Source organism: Astatotilapia calliptera, chromosome 19, assembly GCF_900246225.1.
Source record: "Astatotilapia calliptera chromosome 19, fAstCal1.2, whole genome shotgun sequence".
NCBI lineage: Eukaryota > Metazoa > Chordata > Actinopteri > Cichliformes > Cichlidae > Astatotilapia > Astatotilapia calliptera.
In genome coordinates, this window is record NC_039320.1 from 21,783,836 (window position 1) to 21,800,930 (window position 17,095).

Here is a 17,095-nt window from a genome sequence, read left to right on the forward strand (position 1 = left end):
GCAGTGGCGAACAGGCTGTCTTGTAACCCCCCCCCCCCCCCCCCCTCTGTTTTATATCTGGCCTTACAGCAGCATTGCAGGTACATCAGGTTAAACGTGATGCCGGAAAAAAATATAAAAATAACTTGGTGAACATGAATAAACATGCAGTGGCATAAAAAATCCTGGTATAAGTGATTGAAATTGATGCCCTAGGAAATGATAATGGAAGGGGGGCAAATAGTTACAATTAGATTTGCCTTTGAGTACATTTGTGTCACTATAAATTCAGTATTGCACCCCCTATGGCAGTGTTTTTCTAAAAGCCCTCAGAACTGGGGTGGGCAATTTATTTTCCCAAGGGCCCACGTGAAACACTGGTGGAGGTATGCACCAATACTCTAATAGTGATATATAATTAATACTAAGCTGAAGTCAATTCTGCTCAGTTCTGTTGTGGTGTGGCACTTCATAACAGCTCCAGTTTCTCAGTTGGGCCCTTAGGGAAAATCAGCTGCCCACCCCTGCCTTGGGACACATCAGATACAGGTATTTGATAAACTGTCGGTCAGGAAAGCAGTTGCAATCAGATGAGTTCAAAATGAGCTTCAGGACCCCACCTTTGGCACCACAACATGCCAAGTTTGAGGCTTAAAAGGCTATGCAGATGGTCGGCCAAAGCTTGGCTCACCCGCTAAACCCTTTGGAAATTCCATGTCAGAATATATTCCCTCACCTGCTGCCTGCATGTCTGCTTGTCTGATCTGACTCATCACCAAAAATGACTGAAATACGAAAAGGGTGAAGGAATTCAAAATAAAGTAGCAGTATAAGGGGCTGTAGTGCAGTCTGGAGGTATAAGGACTTATCTGGCCTACAAACTCCAAATAATCCCTCTGTGGTTCTCACACTTAAGTGCTGTTGTGCTCTGGTGATATAGGCTAATTTTCTACCCTACAGAAGCTCAAATCTCAGTCACCACACCCAGCTTATAGACCATTAATTTTTTTTATTCATTCATTTATTTATTAGCAGTTTAATGTTTATCACTAACCTTCCCAAGCTATTCCAGTAACATGTACATAGGTGGATTGTTGAAGTTTCATTTCCATCTCTTAATGATGTTGTTGTGCTTGTTTGCTCCTGTTTTATGCTGTAAATATGTAACACAAAAAAACAGTCCCTGTTGACAACTGACTCATCCTATGGTCTGTGGCCCCTAGCTAGCCAGGCAGCTGCTGTGATTGCTCCCAGGTCTGACAGTTTCTAAACCACTGCAGACCAGCCAAGGTGAAAGACACCAATGTATCACCCTGCAGTTGTTCTCCAATTATAGGAGATTCAAATTTCCCTAGGGGATGTTAGAGTAAGAAAAACGACTGACGAGCTTCACCGTGGAACCTCTAAAGTGTTGATTATTTAGGATTTCGACTCACCCGTGACCTAATGTCTCTTAATTTATTGTACAGTTCATGATTGTGTGTTTCAAGGGGAGTCTAGGGTTGGATGTGTCATTTCTTTCGCTGTGAAAAACCTTCATTAAAACCTGCTGCTCCTTTAGATCATCCGTCCTCCTCTGACAGGCTAGACACAGACAGGGGCAGGCCAGTCTGATCAGAGGACAGTCTTCACTAAACCTTCCTGTCAAACCGCTCTTATCAGCCCACCTCTCACAGACTCCGCCAAAGAAAAGGGGGTATGTGCACAATTAAAACAGCAGACAGAGGACTGAATAGCACAAAGAACACTAGTAATCCTGGTTTCTAGTGCACTGAGAGTGATGGAGAGCACAGAAGAAGAGGGCAGATTAAAGATGGGCACGTGGGGAGCACGCTCAGATTGAACCCACCTCCCCGTCAGTCTATTCTTGTTTTTTTTATTATCATTTAACCAGATCTGAGCCTGTCTGAGGCCCATGTTTTTATTACTATGCCTAAATCTGTAGATGACAGATAATAATCGGAATGCTGTTTTGTTCCAAAGCACTTTGGGTGAACTTAAGTGGATTGATGCTATTTATAGACCCGTCAAGGAAAGATTAAGCAGTGTTGGTGTTTGAAAGGGGAACATGAAGAAAAACAAGTGAGTGCTTTGACATGGTTGAAAACGGCGCGGCTCGGGTCTTTGCTGATTACATCATTAATGAGACAGACTGAGAGGCTACGCACAGGGTAGGTTGTTGTCATAATAATGGGAAGGCTGATGGTGTAGAAAGCTCTCTTTTTTCCAGAAAGTGCTTGGGATCCATTTTAGATTAAACAAAAGGACTGTTGATGTTAAGTTCGGCAAGGCCGGAGGTGCAGGTTGACTGCATGCACACCTCATGTCATTACCTGCAGAATGTACCAGCATAAGCAGATGACAGCACGGGACACATTTTGAAGGTCGTAGCATGTTTTGGCATGCTGTGAGTGTATTTTAGGACAAAGCTTGCCTTTGCAGTTACAGTTACCATGCATGCTTGATTTGATGTTGACACTTTCATGTAATTTTTTTTTAAATATCCACTTGCACTTTCATATAGGTGTAAATAGATAATGCGCGCCTGTCGACCTGCTCTTTCTCTTGACAAGTTCGTCTCTGGTTTCACTCAGTCGCAAAATATGTGTGTTGTTTCTTTCTTTTTTTTTTTGGAGGGTGGGTGGGCGTTAATTAGGATGCCTATGTAGTGCTTTACACATTTGCCTAACAACCAAAAGATGTCCCCTTTGATCCCAGGAGAAGACACAAATCCCTGTTGGGATGTGTCAGGAATAGGGCTGCCACAAACGATTATTTTGATAGTCGACTAGTCACAGATTATTTTTGCGATTAGTCGACTAATCAGATCATCATCCATTGGACGTAAAACTACAGCTTACTGCACCAGCAGCATCTGCTCTTATATAACTATCATTAGCTTACAGCTGTGTGTAAGGTATGTGCTAACTAAAAATAAAGACAAGATGATAGTTCATTAAATTTTAATGAAATTTGCAGATTGTTTCGGTGAAGTTTAATAAACTCCTTGCTATCTAAAATATAACGGGACACCGGAGTAAATTCTCGAGCATCTCACACTTCTGATAATCAGCTGTCTGCTTGACGTTTATTCAGCTGTGTAAAAACTATAACTTTAATCTCAGCCAAACCGATTTACTCAGGAACAAATAAAATACTAAAAAAAAAAAAAAGCCAAAGAATAACATCGTTAAGTTATCTAAGTGACTTATATATCATGTTTAACCTGAGTAGCGAAAGACAGCGGTGGGTTTGAAAACGATTTGCCAGGAGTCCGGTGTTCTCACGGCTCTAGTGAGCCTAGCTCCCGGCTCGCTATCGAGCTAGTGGATAACAGACGTCTCTGAAAACGTCGGAGCGCTTTTGAAAATATGTGGTGTCCTGATAAACTGAGCAGATATTTGAGGTTTACACAGCTACATTCTCACCTGAAAATATGTTAAACATTTATTTTGTGACCCAGAAAGAATAATAAGAGTAATATTAAAACTAACTAGCTGCCGCCATTGTTGTAAACTGAGCTGGGCCGCGCTATGAATTCTGGGACACAGCTGCTTCTTCTTCGGGGTTTAACGGCAGCTGGCATCCTTGTACATGCAGTGCTGCCATCTTCTGTTTCAGTCCGTTATTACACTCTTAAATCCTGCCACTTATTCCTGCGTCTTTTGTGATCTTACAAAGCATCAAACGACGCGTCGACTATTAAATCAGTCGTCGACGATTTTGATAGTCGACGTAATCGTGACTAGTCGACTAATCGTGGCAGCCCTAGTCAGGAAGGGCATCGGGTGTAGAAATCTGGCAAATCGAACATGCCGAGCTACCCACTGAGGCGACCCCTTGTGAGTAAGGGAGCAGCCGAAAGTATCTTTATGATACGTTTAACACATCAGTGTTGCTGGAAAAAACAGCATTTTGACATCATGACCTCTTCACACTTACAGCTCCATCGGTTCTCCCGACAGTCAGACCCGCCTCATCATGAAAACAGCACACAGAGGCTACACTGCAAACCACCAAGTACAGCTATTTTCGACTTATGCCTGATTTCCCCCACACAGAAGACTCTAGTAACACTGACACACTCACACACTCCAACCACAACAGTGAGTCAGCGGACTCGCAGACCTACAGACAAACATCTCTGTCAGCAAACACAAACAGCACCTCGCAGAGGACACTGGGAGAATTCTCCATCCACCTGGGTCACTTTCCATTTGTCCCGTCGACTGTCTGTCTTTCTGCCCGTCTCTCACTTCCCTGCGTCTGTTCTCACGCTTTGCTGTTGTAGAAACCGCGCTGGTTATGAGGAAGGAGACGAGATCTGATGACTAATCTGCGCTTTTGTTGTTCAGCAAAACTGAAGAGTGATTTTGCTGACGTCTGTGATGTTTTCATTCTTTCCCGCTGTCTTTTTTTAATGTGCTACGTTACATAACATGTTGTCATCGCGCTTCATTTAGGAAGTTTATTTTAAGCATATAAACAGCACAGGAAGGTAAAAAGCAATATACTAGACCATAGTTTTATATAGAGATATTTTCTATCCTTTGCTTAAACCCTAACTATATATGTGTGTGTGTGTGTGTGTGTGTGTGTGTGTGTGTGTGTGTGTGTGTGTGTGTGTGTGTGTGTGTGTGTGTGTGTCCCAGGCCTCTGGTAGAGGACCTGAGCTTGAAGGGTAAAGATTGCCCGAAGGGTGAGTGTGGAATTTTTTTATATAGGCCTTATGTACAATATAGCAGAGTGAAGATAAAAAATATACATGTATCAGTCCCACTTAGACATTTGGCCTTTTGTTTTAATATTCTAGGGAAATACCACTGACAGAGCTCTTAGTGCATACCGAATAACCATGCATTAGATTTGAGCGTTCATGTTATCTTAGACTCACATTTAAAAACATTGTTGTGATGCTGCCAGACCAGGTGTTTGTGTAAGGCAAGAGGCAGAGAAGCAACAGAAGGGTAGGGTAGGGAAGGCAGAATGGATGTAGACATCGGCAGTATCATTTTCTGTGCTGGTAGGAAACTAGATCTGCATATTGGCAGGGTTGAGCGATCCTGGGTCTGAGCAGTGGGCTCAGGTGTGCCTGTTCCCCCCACTCTGGGCACTGGGCAGGCGGCATTCACATTTGCCTGAAACCCTAGATAAGTGCTCGAGCTCAGGTGTCAGCTAAAGGTTAGTGCTGTGTCCGTTAGGGTGACGTAGAACAAAGGACATGCTCCTGGCTTGGGTGTCTGGTTACCATGTAGCCAAGATGACATGACTGTGTGATAAGATTAGATGCAAAATAAAAAAGGTCTTGCAATGGAATGTAGGGGCTCCCAATTTACTTACCGAGGACAAAGGGTTCGGAAACGGCATCATGCAGTGACTGGTCTTTGTTATTGAAGGTTCTTGTGGAACATAATTTTCTTGTCAGAATTTCCAATTAGATTTCCTGTCTCAGAAAAATGGCTGTGAGAATGCAAGGGACTGAAAAAGCAACATCAAGCCAATTACTAAGGAAAAACACAGCAAGAGTTTTACATACCCTGCAGTCTATGGCGTATACACTGCACTGTGAAAGCTAAGGGCAAAAACTAATAATATTAAGTATAGAGCTGTGTGTTTATCCATATGCGGCACATAGATTAATAGATTATGCATTCAATTGTATATCATAAAATAAACACACTTATGAGTCTCAGTTTCTAAAAACAAGTACACTTTTCTTTTTGTGCAATTTTGCTTTTAGTTTGCTTTTAGTTAGATAACAAATCCCAGCAACAGTGGCCTCAAGGGAACTTATATTGTAAGGTAAAGACCCTACAATAGGAAAAAGAAAACCTCAACAATCAAACAACGCCCTTTGAGGAAGAACTTGGTGACAGAGGGAAGGAAGAACTCCCTGTTAACAGGAAGAAGCTTCCGGTAGAACCAGGCTCAAGGAGGATCAGCCATCTGCTGAGACCAGTAAATCAAACACTGTGGAGTTTTGGGACTTTCGGTGTCTTAATATAAGGAATTTGACATGTCATTGTAAACTGTTAGGCCATGAAAGTTTCTCTCCTGTTTCAGAGCAATTCATAAGAAATTAAAAGTACATTGGTAGATATGTGATGCATCTAGGGTCATGCTTTTACCATTTTGAATCACTGTCCATAATATTTCTGCAACAAAACATGGTGATGTAACTGTGCAGCATGCTCTTGCCTTTGTTTCTGTACTGCTTAATCATCACTAGAGATGCTGTATCACCACAGAGTAATGCACTGATTGCCACCAGAGATGTTGAAAGAGGGTAAAATGCAAGAGTGAGCAGTAGGAAGTGAGAGTGGTGAGCTCATTTGTCTGTACTCTGCGGCCTGAGTTAAGGACTGTTGGTGTGGCATCTTTTAGCCACCTTATGTAATGTTGTGTAACTCTCTGGATTATCGTCACCTTAAAAGCGTACGGATCTGCGTGCGAGCCAGCTAGAAATTTTATGCGTGTGCTTGTATCACCATCTGTGTGTTCTGCCTAAATGGAGCTGAAGAGGAAAAGCTCCAGCTTCGATAAAAAATCGTTTTTAAAAAAACCCGTAATGACCACGTTGGCAGTAATAGGATTAATGAGTCTCCCTGTGCTATAAACTGATTTTTAGCTCCCTGTCGTGGACACGTTGTGCCCTTGGCAGTGGCAGCATAGCAGTGCAGCGTTGGGCCCTGTCAATTCAGCTCATTGCTCAAGGTATTTATTCACCTGTATAACACTTGGCCCATTCACATGCCTTCCCAGTGTTTTCAGAGCCGTCACAATGAAGACAAAGCTGTTAATCACAGATTGTTCTCACTGTTTTGTAATACTAAGGATTTGCTGCTATGCTAATGTTAATGGCTGATTTGAGGAAAGCTGTGATTCCCTATGTTGGTACAGGTCACTGCACACACACAAACACACACGCACAATCTTTATCCGGAGTTTATCCAGTGATACTGAGTCAGATTTTTTTCTCTCTGACACATTACCTAATCCTAAGTAGTCACAAGCTAACAGTAGCTTACAATGTTTTATATTGCTAAAACACTAACCCCTAACCTCCAGGCTGAATGTAGCCATAACAGCCAACAGAAACCACTGAGCACCTTAAAATACACTCGAGCTATAATTTGTATGTGGCATGTTACAAGCGTATTTTAAAATACTCAAGTACTTTATGTTTCAGTTCAGGGCTTTTATGTTGGTTTTTGGAAACTCTCTGGTGTTTATTTATTTAGGACCGTGCATGTTAATGAACATAAATGTAAAATAAATTACATGAATGTAAACATGCCAGATTATAGCCAAGGGCTAATTTCCATCTGTTGTCCATAAAACATTAAAAAATAGACATAATAATTCATAAAAAATTCATAATTCATTTATAATAAAAACTCCATCACCAAACTCACACATATCATTCTATTCCCAAATAAAACATTAAAACTATACAACTTATACATGATCACACACTTGATTTGTCCATAACCAGTTTTTAACCTGTGCCTTAAACAAGTTGAATGTCGAGCATTCTCTAATGGATCGGGGAAGACTGATCCACAGATGGCCACCTTGGACAGAAAGGACGTTCTGCCCAAATGCTGTCCGTCTGTGGGGAATAAACAAGTCTCCTCGGGTTGTAGCTCGATTGGTCCTGTCTGAGCTTTCTTTATGCCTAATGAACTGCTTTAGTGGTGGTGGAGCAAGGGAGTGTAAGACTTTATATATTAAACACACTCTTTTAAGTTTCACTAAGTTATTGAAGTTCAGTAATTTATGTTATGTGTTGGATTTTGGCTCTTTTGGGGGAGCACTAGTTTGCACACCTCTCCATCAAGCATGTAAAACAATACTAGACAGAAAATGAATTGATGTTGATCGCATTGCTCATAAATATTTAAACAGTTAATATATGAAGTATTTCTTTATGCAGTTTATTGAACTATTTATGCCAATGAAGCCGTGTTGAGCTGAACTTCAATTCAATTCAATTTTATTTGTACACAACTCAACAACAGTCGCCTCGAAGCACTTTATATTGTAAGGTAGACCCTACAATAATACATACAGAGAAAAACCCAATAATCATATGACCCCCTATGAGCAAGCGCTTTGGCGACAGTGGGAAGGAAAAACTCCCTTTTAACAGGAAGTAACCTCCGGCAGAACCAGGCTCAGGGAGGGGCGGGGCCATCTGCCGTGACCGGTTGGGGTGAGAGAAGGAAGACAGTAACTTACATATACATATACATATATATATATATGTGTGTGTGCATATTTTTATCTATCTATCTGTATATATATAGATATCTATATGTATATGAACGTGTCTGGACATAAAGGGTTTTTTTTTTTTGCTTCTGTAAGGCTTCTTGTTTCTGTTTGTAGTTTGCTTATAGGATTAATGGATCAAGCTTGAGTAAGTAGTCTCTGGTAAGAGTAAAACAGAGGTAGCATTTTTACAAAATGCAGTCTCAAAACCCACTGGCTAACATCTGAAGCTTTTAAAAATGTCTCTTCTAGGGCTGAACGATTATGGAAAATAATCTAATTGCGATTTTTTGCCCCAATATTGCGATTGCGATGCGATATGCGATTATTTTTTAAGGTATTTGTCTTCTGTATTATTAAACAAAGACAAGCAATACATCATATAGTATGGCCAATACTATATTACATTAATTTTAAACTGTTCTTTCCTGGAAGACAGACCTCTGTTATGATGACATGAGGTGATGCATGAATTGATGACTGACATTTTTATTTAACTTCTTCAATCACAACAGTATATTTGAACATACACAATAGTTTATTTTTAGCTTACAAACATCTGAGCATAAAGTGCTGACAAGGAACCCTGGTGTAAACATTAAAATGAAAGTCAGTACAATGTGCAGATTGCAGAAATATACATAAAAAAAATCAGTGGCTTTACCACACTCAGTTTTTCGACATCTGTGAACTACTAGACAGTCATTCAATTAAAAAATAATATTAAATAAATAAAACTAATAAATAAAAAATACACACATCTTACTGATCTCTGCAGTCAGTAACATTACACATAAAGTTCAAACATAATAGCAATTGTATAAACACACACACAAACACGCCTTTAAAGTTTAAAGGCGTGAAATTGGACGGTCTAGTTCTGATTAGCGTCACCGCTGTCTCGGTGGAGTTTAATAAACTCGGCCGTCTGCTTCTTGCTATCTAAAATATAACCAGACACTGGTGTAAATTCTCGACTGTCTCATACTTCTGTTTAATAAGTTTTCTGTTTGACGTTTAGTCAGCTGTGTGAAAACCAAGGAGGAACCCACCCGGGGGATTAATAAAGTTTTATTTTATCTAATCTAATAACTTTAATCTCAGCCAAACCGATTTACTCACGAACAAACAAAACACTGAAAAAAGCCCAACAATAACATTTTTAGGTTGTCTAAGTGACTTATATATTACGTTTAACCCGAGCAGCGAAACTCCGCGGTGATCTGAAAATGATGTGCCGGGAGTTGTGCCGTTCTCGGCCGCATCAGTAACCCTCGAGCTCCCGGCTAGCTGGCGAGCTGGTGGGTAGCAGACGCCTCTGAAAACGTCGAAGCACTTTTGCAAATATGGGATATCTTGATAAACCGAGCAGATATTTGATGTTTACACAACTACTTTCTCGCCTGAAAATATGTTAAAAGTTTATTTTGTGACCCAGAAAGATTAGTATGAGTAATTTTAAAACTTAGTAGCGGCCGCCATTGCTGGAAACTGGAGTTTGGCTGGGCCGCGCTATGAATTCTGGGATATGGTAGTAATTTGGACAGCCTTCGGCGCGTCGCTGTGACGTAATCGCTCTACAAATGCGGCCTCAGGAGGATGCAGCCCATGAATTGTATAATATAATCGCAGTATAATCGCAGCCTTTGCGGTTAGAAAATTGCACTTGATCATGTCGCGATATTATCGCAAATGCGATATATCGTTCAGCCCTAGTCTCTTCCATTGTAAACAAAGATCAGGAAACCGTGGCGAATGATTTTTGCTGTATACAATGGAAGCTGCAAATGTTGGCAGTTATCCCCACAGGTAAAGTCATCAGATAATAGCAGATGGGTTCCCAGATTGCCAGTTAACTAAATTTCTCAAAGAAGCTGGAAAAAAAGTGGTGGTAAAATTTAGCGGATATGTACAATTAGAATCTACGTTTAATAAAGTCACTTCCAAGCCATTTGAGTTATTGACTTTCAGTTTTTTAAACAAACAGATAAACTATTATGTAGTTTACAGATGTTTCATTGAAGTTAGAAGATTTTCAAAGTCCTGCCTTTACTTTAATACTAATGTGAAGATGGCTAGAACAATTATCAGTAATCTGAGATGGGGGAAAAAGGGGACTAACGAGGTGTAATAAATAATTTCCCTTTATTTAGACGCTATATGAGGAGTAGATAATGGATGTTAGTGGTCATGCACAATAAATGAAACTTAAAAACCTAGAAAACTCAAGAAATCCTTTTTGTAATTTGAGTTTTTATTTTATTTTATTTTATTTTTTTACTGTGATTTCTCTAAAATCCGCCACTTGAAGGGTCTTCTATATTTTAAATATAATACATATTCAACTGGAAAGCTATTAGAGAAAGTATACTGGAACAGAAATGCATGCAGGTACAGTTATTTTTCGTCCAGCGCCGTCTGTTATCTCTCCAATCAGATCTTCCTACCTTGTTCGTCCTCATTACATTGGTTCCAGTTTGGTCCTTTAGGGAGGACAGTAATTAAAAACGATTGTCTACACACTTAAGAAATGAATTTTCTTAATTATTCCAGCATTATCTATATTTAGTGTAACACCATCCCCCACTCACCCAGAAGCTCTGTGGCCTAGTTTGTTGATTTTCACCCAAATCCAATTCAAGCGTGAGGGTCTGGATTAGACTGTGTTAAAGCTCGGCACGTGTCGCAGAGAAAGCTGAGTAATTCCCCAAAGGAAGGGGAAAAAAACAAAACCCTTCTTCACGTCCCAATTAGGTTTGGTTAATCTTTTCATTTTGATCCAAAACGCCAAATGGTGTAATTCAACATGGAACTGAACAAGCTTGTGGATTACAGTCATGGATTGTGCTCTGAGTGCCAGGGTGATTGAAATACTGTACAGGATTAAATGGGAAACCAGATAAAAATGGAGCATTGTGGCCCAGTCAGTCAATTTAAATCAAGGAAATCTCAGATAAACTTGTTGGAAATGGGGCGCGTGGGCCTGCTAATGTGTATTTTTAACATTGTGAAAGGGTGAATTTGAACTGAAACGACATTTTTCATCTAAATCTAAAGTTGTCTAAGGCTAGGGTTAAATTTAACCAAATCCTCTTTCATTGTAGTTTTTATTATTATGTGTTAGTTTAATTTGCCCTCCAACCAGGGTTGTTATAGTTATGCTGCTCTATTATTTTCTCGACCATTATTGTCTATCTGAAGAATCCTGAGAAACGGTTTCTGACCAAGCATCAATCCAAATAACCCTTAATTTAAATGCTGTTATTGTAATTTTATTTGTAAAGGTCCAAAATTGCTACAGACGAATATCAAATGCCTTTTCTGCGTTACCTATTATTTTGAAAATAATTAATTATATTTGTGCGTGCGTGATGCATTTTCAGGCATCATCAAAGAAATAATGGAACATGTAGCTGTGTTGCAGATGATGCTACTCGCTGGTTCCCGGCAGTGACAGCAAACTAACAGCTAAATAAATGGACCTTATGTAACTCTGTAAACACAATGAGCTGACAAACACAACAATAAAAAGTGACAGCGTGTAGGCGCTTTTGTGAAAACATCGCAATTTGAACACAGCTTGCTGAGAATACATTCCAGTATTTGTCCAGTGTGTCTGAAATCGTTTATCCGTCAGTAAGAACAGGAAGAACCTGCAGGTCTGCTGAGCGTTAGTGCTGTTTACATATTAAAGAAACTTAATCTCCCTTTTACATAAGATGGGAAAACACTTCAAGTCACAGTCATCTGATACTTGACCAGTTCATTAGGTAGAGAAGGTGTGAAGTAGATCCTGTGGGTTTTTTTTCTCTAACCAGCTTCCTGTTTCTCTCAGCACTGCTCTTTAAATTACTACTTTCTTTTGTTCTGCCACCGAAAACCATGTTGACATTTCCCAGTAAACTTGCACACCTCATCCCTATGCTGTCTGATCTTTTTTTGAGCTTGCTGCTGTGAGCATGCACACAGTTATGTCCTTTTGCCACTGCGATGACAGCCTTCCCTTTACAGTCAGGAGCATAACTACCCTATTAACCCAAGGGGGAAGCTTCTGAAAGGAAGGCCCTGGAGAAACTGCAAGAGAGGTTGCAGCTTACTAGCAAGCTTAGTGTCTTTTTATGTTGGTGTCTTTTGTGCTAGTTTGCAGTTGTGCCTGCCTCTTTGTTGGATCTCCTGTATGTATCTTCCCCCCTCCACAGACAGTTCCTGAACTGCAGCTTTTGATTGCAGATCTTTTTATGTGTACGCTAATTATGGTTAATATTACGTAATGCAAGAATGTAATCATATGTAAAAGCTAATTTCCATTTTCCCACTTTATACTAGTAGAAGCATTCAAGAGGACCTTTTCAAGTGTATTTTTAAGGGCCGTCTTGCTGCTGGAAGCATGAAATCATTTATATGTATGAGGAAATAAAATTCAGATTAAAATAATATCTATAGCTTTTTAGTGAAAACAAGTAAAAACTAAGATCATGCAATTATACAATAAAATACTGACTTGCAAATAAATCTGCGAGTTGTCCAGCACGCTTGCATGCACACGTGGAGGTCGTAAAGATGGCAATTGTTCTGTCAAAAATGTTGAAATAAAGGCACTATTAAGTTAAGAGGTTGCCATCATTAAAAATGCCTAACCTGATAATTACCTTCAAAATGAAGTCCATGAAGACTGTGCTATAACACAATTATAAAAAATGTTCATAAATTCACAGAAAATTTTGATTATTTTATTTTTTACTGTGGAATTACTGTAAATAATCACTATTATTTAATAATTTTTTGTGTAGTGCGAATGGCAATTGGGGGATGGAGGCCTCTTTCAATAGGAAAAGCTGTAAAACATGAAAATACAGTTAAAAGGTAAAAATCTGTGCAGTCCTTCCAATTTTCAAAGTTGTCCAGTGGGCCTGTTTGGAGTCCTTGCAGGGCCGGTTCTGGTCTGTGGGCCTTATGTTTGACACCCCTGGCCTAAAGATTAAAAAAGAAAATACAAATAAATGCAAACAAACTAAGAGCCAAACGGAAAATACTTGACAAATAAGTTCAGAAATCATAACTCAGGGTCCAAAAAATGAGGACCATGACAGATTCAGCTTGAATGTTGTGACAGAGTAGCTCTGTTACGCAACAACTGGGCAGAAGCAAAATCAAAGACAGGAAAGTAAGGGAATCTGGCTCGTGGAGCTATAGCTCGGGTGTTACACAAAGGTGACATGGAGAAATGTGCGGTCTACACCAAAGACTCTACACACACTGGAATTCTCCCGTGAGCAACAGCCTTATTATAAACAGCAGCAAATTTTATGTTCTGAAGCAATTCGGTATCCAGCTTGTTCTTATTTTCAGGTTTGTTTGTTTTTTGGAGGTGTGAAGGTTGTTTTTTTTTTAATCTTCTGTGTTGAGAATGAAAAACAGGACGTGCTGTTCGCTTCTTCTCCCTCACCTGTTGTCCTTCGGGCTCTCACAGGACACAGAGTACTGGTAGGATTTTGTGCGGTTAAAAGCGGTCGTCCTTCAGCTGTGCTTAGAGACGAATGGCGCTGCCCAATTATTTTATTATGCAGACTTCCCTGTGCGTGAGTGTATAGTAGGCGTATTGTATTTGTGTGGGTACCTACAGCTGTGGAAACACAGTGAAGAATCATGAACGCTTTGTCTACATCACCCACAGACTTGCTCAATTGCTCTCTGTATCTCTCTCACAAACACACACTACACAAGGGAACAAAGGGAGTAGGTCACCACAGGGAACATTGCGATGGCAGATGAGCAGGGCACTTTTCAGCCACATGTAACTCAACAACCCCTCTCTTCTTCCTCGTTTCCCCTCGTCTTCCTCCTCTCATTCCTTTAACATGTTTGCGCATAGAGGCCACATAAATTAGTGATCAGCACGCTCACTTGTTACGCACCAATCAGTCGTGGGTTTATCAGCGCTGGCATATGGTGGTGTAAAACTAAAACAAACATTGCCTGCTATTATGGAACATGATCTCAGAGCTTTCCCACGTCTTTGCACATGCCAAAATATCAATTTGGGTTAAGGAAGTCACCACTGTGTGTGTGGGTGTGTGTGTGTGTGTGTGTGCCTCTGTGTATGTAAATGATAATCTTATCAGTTTTACACATGGAGTTTTGATGACATCTGAGTCATAGAAGCTGGCCAAGGCTCATGGAAAATTCACAGTGTGAATAAGGGCTGAGGCGGGCTCTACAGAGAGGTTCAACAAGTGTCTTTGTTGTTATACTCAAGTCACGATTACACCAAAATCAGGAGCAACTGTAACAAACAATGGAAATGTAAAATGCTCTGAAATGTAAATCAAGATCTTGCAATACAAATGCTACCAACCTCCCACCCCCAGTTTACTCATAACCAACAAACGTGTCTCTTATGATAAACACCAACTGTGACTCATGAGTCTGTCTTCAGTCAATTTCCTTTAGCTATATGACGCTTGAAAGCTTTTTTAAGGTGACTGCTTCAGTCTTTTCATTTTAGTCACTGCATCGTTAATATCTTAATTTAGTGCGAGCATGCTCACCAGCATCTTTTCCTTTTTAGCTCAGATAAACCAAATGTACTATACAAATGTACAAATGTACTGTAGCTAGGAAATTGTACTGAACAAATGCTTCCCTCAAGCATTCGCCTTGAGGGAAGAAAAAACTTCAAGTGAATGCTAATTTTGTTTTACACCTGCTGAATGTGTAAGCAGCTGTTTCCTAACATGCTTTCCATAGTGTAGGCTGTAAACAGTTTAGTAACAAGTGAGGTTTGAAGCTTTTTTTGCTCGTCTAAAGTGACCACAAAAGCCTGTCCATGTGGATTTGTTCCATTGTTCATTTATTAAATATAAAATTCAAATTTAAAACAAAATCTGTCGTGCTCACATGCAAATATTAAGGAACCTGAAAACAACATTTAACAAATTGAAAGGTGAGACCATTTAGGCCTCAGTCATACAGCCCTAGAGGCCGATCAGTGACCCAGTAGCAACTGGTTGCTAAGGAATTCAACTCAGTTAACTTCAATTTTGCCATCTATAATCCAGTGTTGAGATCCCCTCCCAGAAGCCTTGACGCCCACTCACAGCCTGGGCCATTTGACCTCAGTAAATCACATGATAGGGTGGGGCTAGGTTTCACAATAGGTTCACCTGAAACCTTGGCTGATTGTGACCCACACCCATTTTCACACCTGGGGTTCGCGTGATTAATCAGAGGATCAATAGGGGGGTCCATGACCCTCTTGGTGACACTCCACTAGGGTTTAAAATCTGGGACTCTCTACCAGTTGCTTTTAGAACTGAAGAAGCTTCTCGGATGAAAGCTGAAACATATTTAAGAAATCTTTTCTTTTCTTTTAAAGCTCTTTAGGCTCTTTAGGCTACGATGACCTGGAGGACTGAGAACCTTCACAGACAACTCAATTCAGTTTTATTTATATAGCGCCAAATCACAACATTTGCGTCAAGCCTCTTTATGTTGTAAGGTAAAGACCCTACAATGCAAAACAGAAAACACCTTAACAAAAACCTTAACAATTATATGACCCCCTATGAGCAAGCACTTTGGTGACAGTGGGAAGGAAAAACTCCCTTTTAACAGGACGAAACCTTCAGCAGGACCAGACTCAGGGAGGGCAATACGTGGTTGGGGGTGAAGGAAGCAAGACAGGACAAAGACATGACGTGGAAGAGAGCCAGAGTTTAATAATAACTAATAATTAAGTGCAGACAGGTGTATAAACACAACTGAAGAAGAAACACACAATGCATCAACCCCCAACACCGTAGACTTATTGCAGAATACTATGCAAAGTATGGGCAACTGCAGCAATCTGATAGCATCCAGAGCTATCACTAGGAGGGTTTTATGCCTCTTTGCCTGCATCATTCATGAGAAATTCAGGGAAAACACATTTTTCCCTAGGCCTCTGTAATTAGGTTTTAGTATTTCACTTATGTAAAACTGAGTGGTTCACAAGAGACAGATGGATTTATAAATCTCTGTTATTAGGATTACTATGTACCCTCTCTAATGCAATATGTAATATGAGAAGTAACATCTTGACATGTTGCTTCTCCTGCTATTTATGCACAACTTTGAGCGTAGACCATTCATATTAAATCAACATACTTAACTCCCAGCTCTCCCATTATATTTAGCGATAAGCATGCTCTTCAATCTCCTCTGGCTTTGAGGGATTTTTGCATTTTAATTGCAAAAAGTTTCACTTAAAAGGAGTCAAGATATTCACACATTCCTAACTTGACCTCTTTTCCTAGCATCTTAAGTACGCACCTTGTATGGTGAAGTCCAAATCTGACTAAAAATGGTATCACATGGCCTGTAGGTGAAGTCACTTCTGATGTTAAGCCAGCTACCCAGAGGGGTTCAGCAACAGAAGACCTGATGCACTTACATGGGGAGAAGACGTGAAAATAAAACAAGAGGGGAAAGGGGGGAGGATTAGGAGTAAAAGCGCTAATCTTCTTTTTTATTTTCCTCCAAATTGTTTGACCACCGTGAACAGCACACTGCAGCATGATGGCAGCTGACAGCTTGCTGAATCATTTAGAGCTGTGCATGTGTCAGATAGTGTGATTATGTGATTTCTCTACAGAAAGGCCCATATTATAAAGCATATATATTTACTGTGTCAACAAAAAACCAAGGCACTGAGATATAGCAGCTATATATTAATACAAATGCACGATGGCTTTACTGATCATTATTAAGTGTTTACTTTACTGTGAACTGATTAGTCACTTAGTAATTAATCGATCATTTAGGTAGAAATGCCAATGATTTGAGTCAGTCTAAGGAGCTTGGA

At 40.1% G+C, this 17,095-nt stretch overlaps 1 protein-coding gene across 5 annotated transcripts in view; it reads left to right on the plus strand.

Annotated features, from left to right (window-relative positions):
• The window catches only part of rcan3 (regulator of calcineurin 3), a 47,579-nt gene that overhangs the window by 20,700 nt on the left and 9,784 nt on the right, over nucleotides 1-17,095 (plus strand). The gene's annotated exons all lie outside the window — the stretch shown is intronic.